General features: G+C 36.0%; 1 pseudogene; it reads right to left on the bottom strand.

Annotated features, from left to right (window-relative positions):
• Positions 1–2,806: 2,806 nt before the first annotated feature.
• LOC745162 (small ribosomal subunit protein eS24-like) lies at positions 2,807–4,303 on the bottom strand (annotated as a pseudogene).
• Positions 4,304–7,680: the final 3,377 nt, after the last annotated feature.

Raw genomic sequence — 7,680 nt, 5'->3', positions numbered from 1 at the left:
GAACAAGTGATACTTGTCTTTCTGTGCCTGGCTTATTTTATTTATTATAATGTCCTCCAATTCTATTCATGTTGTGTCAAAGGATAGGATTTCATTTTTTTATGGCTGAATACTGCTTGATTGTTTATACACACCACACTTTTTTTTTAATCCATTCATCCATTGATGGACACTTACATTGATTTCATATCTCAACTATTGTGAATAGTGCTGCAATAAATGTGGGAGTGCAGATATCTCCTCAACATACTGATTTTCTTTCTTTTGGAAATATACCCAGCAATAGGATTGGTGGATCAGATGGTAGTACAGTTTTTAGGTTTTTTTCGAGGAGCCGCCATACTTTTTTTCATAATGGCTGTACTAATTTACATTTCCCTCAGCAGTGTGTAAGTTTCCTTTCTCCACATCTTTACCACAATTATCTTTTGTCTTTTTGAAAATAGCCATTCTAACTGGGGTGAGATAATATCTCACTGTGATTCTGATTTACATTTCTTCAATGATTAGTGGAGTTGATCAATTGCATGTATTCTTTTGAGAAATGCCTATCAGATCATTTGTTCATTTTAAAATTGGATTGTATTTGCTTTTTTGCTATTGAGTTCCTTATATATTCTGGTTATTAATCCCTTATCAGATGAATAGTTTGCAAATATTTTCTCCCATTCCTTAGGTTGACTCTTCACTCTTGATTGTTTTCTTTGCTGTGCAGAAGTTTTTTAGCTTGATATAATCCAATTTGTCTATTTTTGCTTTTGTTGCCTGTGTTTCAGGGGTCTTATCCAAAAAATCTTGGCCCGGCCGGGCGTGGTGGCTCATGCCTGTAATCCCAGCACTTTGGAAGGCTGAGGTGGGCGGATCACGAGGTCAGGAGTTTGAGACCAGCCTGGCAAACATGGTGAAACCCTGTCTCTACAAAAATTAGCTGGGCATGGTGGTGCACGTACCAGTAATCCCAGGTACTTGGGAGGCTGAGGCAGGAGAATTGCTTGAACCTGGGAGGCGGAGGTTGCAGTGAGCCGAGATCATGTCACTGCAATGCAGCCTGGGTAACAGAGTCTGTCTCAAAAAAAAAAAAAATTTAAAAAAAAATCTTGCCCAGATCAGTGTTCTGAAGCGTTCCCCAATGTTTTCTTCTAGTAGTTTCATGTCTTACATTTAACTCTTTAATCCATTTTGATTTGACTTTGTATATGGTGAGAGATTGTGGTCTAGTTTCATTTTGCATGTGGTTATCCCGTTTTCCTAGTACATTTTATTCAAGATAATGTCCTTTTCCCAATGTATGTTTTTGGCACCTTTGTTGAAAATGAGTTCACTGTAGATATGTGGATTTATTTCTGGCTTCTCTATTCCGTTCCATCGGTCTATGCATCTGTTTTTATGTTAGTACCATGTCTCTTTTTATGTTAGTACCATGTCGTTTTGGCTACTATAGCTTTGTATTAATAGTATATTTTGTATTAATAGTATTAATAATACATTTTGTATTAATAGTATATTTTGAAGTCAGATAGTGGGATGCCTCCAGCTTTGGTTTTCTTTCTTTCGTTTCTTTCTTTTGGTTTCTTTCTTTGGTTTTCTTTCTTTTCTTTCAAAGCTTAAGATTGCTTTGAGTATTAAGGATCTTTTTGTGGTTTCATACAGTTTGTTTTCTATTTCTGTAAAGAATGTCACTGGTATTTTAATGGGGATTGCATTGAATCTATAGATCACTTTGGATAGTATGGACATTTTGACAATATTAATTCTTCTAATTCATTAGCATGGAATATCTTTTCATTTTTTGGTGTTCTCTTCAATTTCTTTCATCAGTGTTTTACAGTTTTCTTTGTAGATATTTTTTACTTCTTTGCTTAAATTTATTCTTATATTTTGTTTTGTTTGGTAACTATTGTGAATGGGATTGTTTTCTTGATTTCTTTTTCAGATTGTTCACTGCATATATAAATGCTACTTTTTTGTATGTTGATTTTGTATCCTGCAACTTTACTGTATTCGATCTTATATGTTTCTAAATATAAAATCATGGTTCTGCAAACAAGTATAATTTGACTTTTTCCTTTCCAATTTGGATGCCCTGTCTTTCTTTCTCTTGCGTAACTGCTCTGGCTAGGGTTTCCAGTACTATGTTAAATAGGAGTAGTGAAAGTGGACATCCTTGTCTTTTTCCAGATTGTAGAGGAAAGGCTTTCAATTTTTCCCTGTTTAGTATGATGTTAGCTGCAGGTTGGTCATATATGGCCTTTATTGTTTTGAGGTATGTTTCTTCTATACCCAGTTTGTTGGTTTTTTTTTTTTTTTCATGAAGGAAGGGATGTTGAATTTTATCACATGCTTTTTTAGTATCTATTGAAATGATAATATGGTTTTTGTCTTTGTTCTGTTAATGTGATATATCACATTTATTGACTCATGTATGTTGAACCATACTTGCATCCCTGGCTAAATGAAGTTAACTTTTTCCTAATTATTTTTTCTGTTTCTCACACTATATAATCTCATTTGACATATCTGCAGTTTACTGATTTTTTTTCTTCTAGTTCTAATCTGCTTTTGAACCTTTCTCATGAATTTTTTATTTCAGATTTTGTGCATTTCAATGATTTTTTTGTTTTTTGTGGTTTTTAATAATATTTATCTTAATATTTTTGGGGGTGAGAAACATTGTTTTCATGTTTTTCTTTAATTCTTAAGTTTTTTTCAGTTTATTAATCCTTTTGTGAAAAATCCATGCAGTCAGCACAGATGAAGTCATTAGTCATTGCAGAATCCATACTCCTACTGTTACCCAATCTCTAGCTCACTTTTTGCTGGCACCATTGGCCTTTGCAGTCCACCTGACTTTCTTCATTCTGTTCTTGCATTTCTTTTGCTGTTTTCTTAAGGTCTTTTTCTTCTCATACAGGCCATGTCTTGTAAGTCTATATTTGCGTTCATTTTTCTTTGCATAATCCAAAGAATTATAAAATCATGCCAAAGCCAGTTGTCTTGCCACCACTAAAATAGGTTCTGAATCCAAATTCAAAGATGACATCCAGTGTGGTATTGTACATTTTGGCTAGTTTCCCCCAAATTTCTGTCTTAGGTACTGTTGCCTTCCCAGGGTGAAGGACACTGATGCCCATTTGTTTCCTCTGAAGTAGTTGGTAGGTCATGAACTTCCTCGTTGAAATAGTTACTGTTTTGTTTGTGATGGCAGTCGATCCTTAGGCAGCCAGGAAGTAGGGGAAAAGTTTCTTTAATTCTTGAAACATCATTTCTTTTAGTTCTTTGAATATATTTACTATGGGTGATTTAAAGCCTTTGTATAGCAAGTCTAATATCTGGGCTTCCTCAGGGGCAGTTTCTATTGATTGCTTTTTCCCCTTGTTTACAAGCCACACTTTCCTGATTTTTTTGCCTGACAATTTTTTTGTTGACAAGCGTACATTTCATGGTACCATTAATATGGCAACTCATAGTCTTCCCTTTCCATCGTTTGTTGTTGCTCTTCGATTAGGACTTTGCTGTGATAATTATCTAAAGTCTATATGAAATTTCTACTTCATTAGCTAGTTATCAGGTGATGTGTGGGTTAAGACTTCTTTTTAAATGCCTTGAACCAATATATCTCTCTCCCTTTGCCAGGGCTTTATGTATATGTTGGGGCATAATTTCAATTCTCCATCAGTTAAAAACTCTGCTTTCATTTTAACTTCCTGCTTTCTCAGATCCTCAGGGTCAAACAAAAGTGAGAGATTAGGGCCTTTGCAGGTTGTACCTGGGCATGTGCACAATTCTGCGTATGCACGTGGCCTTTTACATCTCCAAGAATATGACAGAACTTTTCAAAGCAAGTCTCCTGTGTACATCTCATTTCCCTAATTTTCCTTTTCAGTTTTTTTTTTTAACTTATTATTATTTTTTTGAGACAAGGTCTTGCTCTGTTGCTCAGGCTGGAGTGCAGTGGTGCAATCCCAGCTCACTGCAGCTTTGATCACCTGGGCTCAAGAAGCCTTAGGCTCCTGAGTAGCTGGGACTACAGGCACATGCCCCCATGCCCAGCTAATTTTATTTTTTATTTTTAGTAGAGATAAGGTCTCACTCTGTTGCCCAGGCTAGTCTTGAACTCCCACGCTCAAGCAGTCATCCCACCTTGTCCTCCCAAAGTGCTAGGATTATAGGCGTGAGTCACCGCACCTGGCCTCTTTTTCAGTTTTTGGACCAGTCTCTTGTTTACTCCAAATGGGATCTCTGTCTCAGGCAGCTGCAATGTTAAGCAATTGCCACTGTATATTCTTAGGTCAAGTAAAGACATGTCCTACGAATCTAGTTTTGTCAGAGACCTACCTGACAGGTCAACTAGTGACAGATCTCTGGGGATGCAGCTTTGTTGTTATTAATTCCAACACTGTTCTGTCCCCTCCAGTGACTGGTATACTGCTGATTTTTACAAGTACCATGGTTGTGAGTCTGCTGGTTTTCAAGTATGCCATGGAGCTTGGCAGAGATGGATGAGTATAGGGCAAGTTAAAAAGTTACAAAGCTCACTATTCTTACTGAGATTCAGCCATTTTCTTAAATATACACTAGGCTTTGCAAGACTTTGGTTAATTTAGGATTTCCGCAAAAGTTTATAAAGACCTTTTTTCCCCCGTTTTCCTGTTGTTTTATGGAGCATTGGATTTACTGAGGCAAAGTTCTAACTTCAACATTTAGGAAGTGAGGCAGGAGAATAGGGTTTGGAAACAGGGAGCCTTCAGCCTCTGATTGGTCACAGGCCAAGTCTTCATTTGCAATAGGGTGTAACTTCACTTCAGCCTCTGATTGGTCAGAAGCTGAACCTTCACTTCAGCCTCTGATTGATCATGAACCAAGTCTTCATTTACATAGGGTGTAACCTATAGGAAACCTCTAAAGGGTATTTAAACCCCAGAAGATTTGCAACCAGGGCTCTTAAGCTGCTTGCTCAAGCCTGCTCCCACTCTGTAGAGTGTACTTTCACTTCAATAAATCTGTGCTTTTGTTGTTTCATTCTTTCATTGCTTTGTTTGTGCATTTTGTTCAATTCTTTGTTCAACATGACAAGAACCTGGACAACTCCTAGTCAAGACCCTCCACCGGTATCAGAAGTGCTTCTCCCAATGTCTGCCTTTTTTTTTTTTTTTTTTGAGATGGAGCCTCGCTCTGTCACCCAGGTTGGACTGCAGTGGTGTGATCTCTGCTCACTGCAACCTCTGCCTCCCAGGTTCAAGCGAGTCTCCTGCCTCAGCCTCCCGAGTAGCTGGGACTATAGGCGCATGCCACCACACGTGGCTAATTTTTTGTATTTTTAGTAGAGATGGGGTTTCACTGTGTTGGCCAGAATGGTCTCATCCCTGGACTTCATGATCCACCCACCTCAGCCTCCCAAAGTGCTGGGATTACAGGCATGCGCCACTGTGCCCAGCCATGTCTGCCTTTTAACTGGAGTCTTTTGACTATTTATTTTTAGTATATCAATAGCTTGGCTTGAAATCTATTATCTTACTTTTTTTGTATTTGTTTCATAAAAGTTTTTTTCCTATCCTTTCTTGAGTTATTTGAATACTTCTTAGTATTCTGTTTTATCTTCCTTATTGACTTAATAGTTATACCAGTTTTGTTTGTAAATATGATTATTTTAAAGTTTATTGATGCTAGGAAGTATCATGTTGGGGTCCCTGGAGATCCTCTGTATCCTTTTAGAGGTCCAAGGGGTTAAAAATATTTTTGTAATGACAATAGAGGTTTTTTGTCTTTTAAAATTCATTTTCTCTTATGAGTGTACAATAGTTTTTCCAGAGTATACATGATGTGTGATGATCTCATTCCCCTGACAGCTAATGGAGTCTCTGCTTATGTTTAAAAGTTTCCAAGTTTTAATTTTTAATTAGGTAAATATTAAGAGATATTACCCAGCTAAACAAAAGGGCTTTGAGGCACATGATAATTTTTAAGGATGCAAAGTATTTCTGAGACCATAGAGTTTGAGAACCACTGTTCCTGGGTTTGCAATGTGCATATTGAACTTATTATAGTGTACTTATAAATAAAATTGTACCCAACAGTGCAATTTTATTTTCTTCTATGTTTTGTACTGGCTTTAGCATGAGTTTTATCTCTATAGGGTATAATCTCCACAATATTATATTATTTTTCTTTTAAGGAAAACATATAATAAATATAACTGTTAGGTTAGTTTAAGACACCATATTTTGTAATATATTTAATAATTTATCAATTTTTACTGCATAATGTCTAATTCAAACATAAATGTTATATTGGAAAACAACATTGTATTGGCTTCCTATTGCTCATCTAACAAATTACGACAAATTTAGTGGTTTAAAACAACACATATTTATTAATATCATAGTTTTGGAGGTCACATGTCTGAAATAGGCCTCACTGGGCGAAAGTCACGGTGTCAGCAAAGCCAGGAATGGCCGATTTAATCTTTCTCTCAAGAAACCCTCTAATTCTGACTCTTCAGCCTCACAGATTCCCATTTAAGGACACTTATGATTTCACTGGGCTCACCTGGATAATCCACATTAATCGCAGTATCTCAAAGTCAGTTCATTAACCATCTTAATTCCATCTAAAACCTTAATTCCACTTTGCCATGGAACCTAACATAATCACAGGTTCTGGATTAGGAGGTCGTCATTTTTAAGGTGATGAAATTATTCTGCCTACTACACGCATTCGTAGCGAAATTAGTTAACAGATAGTATATTATAATCCTCTCTATAAATTGTGAACTAGTTCAAGAACAGTAATATTCTTTTACTAAGTGCAGAATAACCGCATATCATGCCCAAGGGCACAGAACATGCTAAATGTGAAAAAAGAACATTTGATATTTAAGGTCAGCAGATTTCCCAAGGGTAGACTGCCCTATCAAGTACTTTGGATTATAGTCCTAAAATGTCCATTTTTCCTAATTATATTATTACATTGCAAATCTTGTCCTTGTTTAGTAATTTACAATATCCCATTAATTTTTACACATTTTATATGTTAAAATTGAGACAGTCTTAAAGGATCTAATGGAAGGTAATTGTTTAATTAAGGGATCTAATGTAAGGCACAGAGGCTAGTGCATAATAAATGCTAAATAAAAAAACATTATTTGTAATAGCTTTTTAGATATGGCAGCTGTTTTTCAGGAAGTCCAGTGAGATACAGAAATGACCTGTCCAGTATTATGCCATGGGTAGAAGAATTGGGAACTCCAAACCTATGCATCTTTCACAAAGAGTGAAAGCTTTCCATAGGAACTAATTTTTTTAAAAAGCAATACTTTTCTATATCATTAAACCCAAAAATATAATTGATTCAGTTCATAATTAATTCTGTATTTGGTACTATAAGAGGAGATGAAAATGCCTCCAATAGGCTTTGTTATAGTCTACTTTGAATGAAATCTTCCATAGTATCAAAAATAAAAGTCCTTTACGGAGAATTGGGAAAGGTGATTTGTTCTTGCCTGAATAATGATTATATAAATATATAGATGTATGCTTCTTTCTTTACAGTCTTGAAATCTGTGGGAGCCACAACTCAAATTGACTCATCAAATGCCACAGGGACTGTGAACAGAAATATTTTGAAAGATATTACCTGAAGGGTTTTGCTCTGAGCCCAGTTATGAGCAGACAGGCTTGGTCT

The sequence above is a fragment of the Pan troglodytes genome, chromosome 17, assembly GCF_028858775.2.
Source record: "Pan troglodytes isolate AG18354 chromosome 17, NHGRI_mPanTro3-v2.0_pri, whole genome shotgun sequence".
Taxonomy (NCBI): Eukaryota; Metazoa; Chordata; class Mammalia; order Primates; family Hominidae; genus Pan; species Pan troglodytes.
This window is presented reverse-complemented; position numbering and strand designations above follow the sequence as displayed.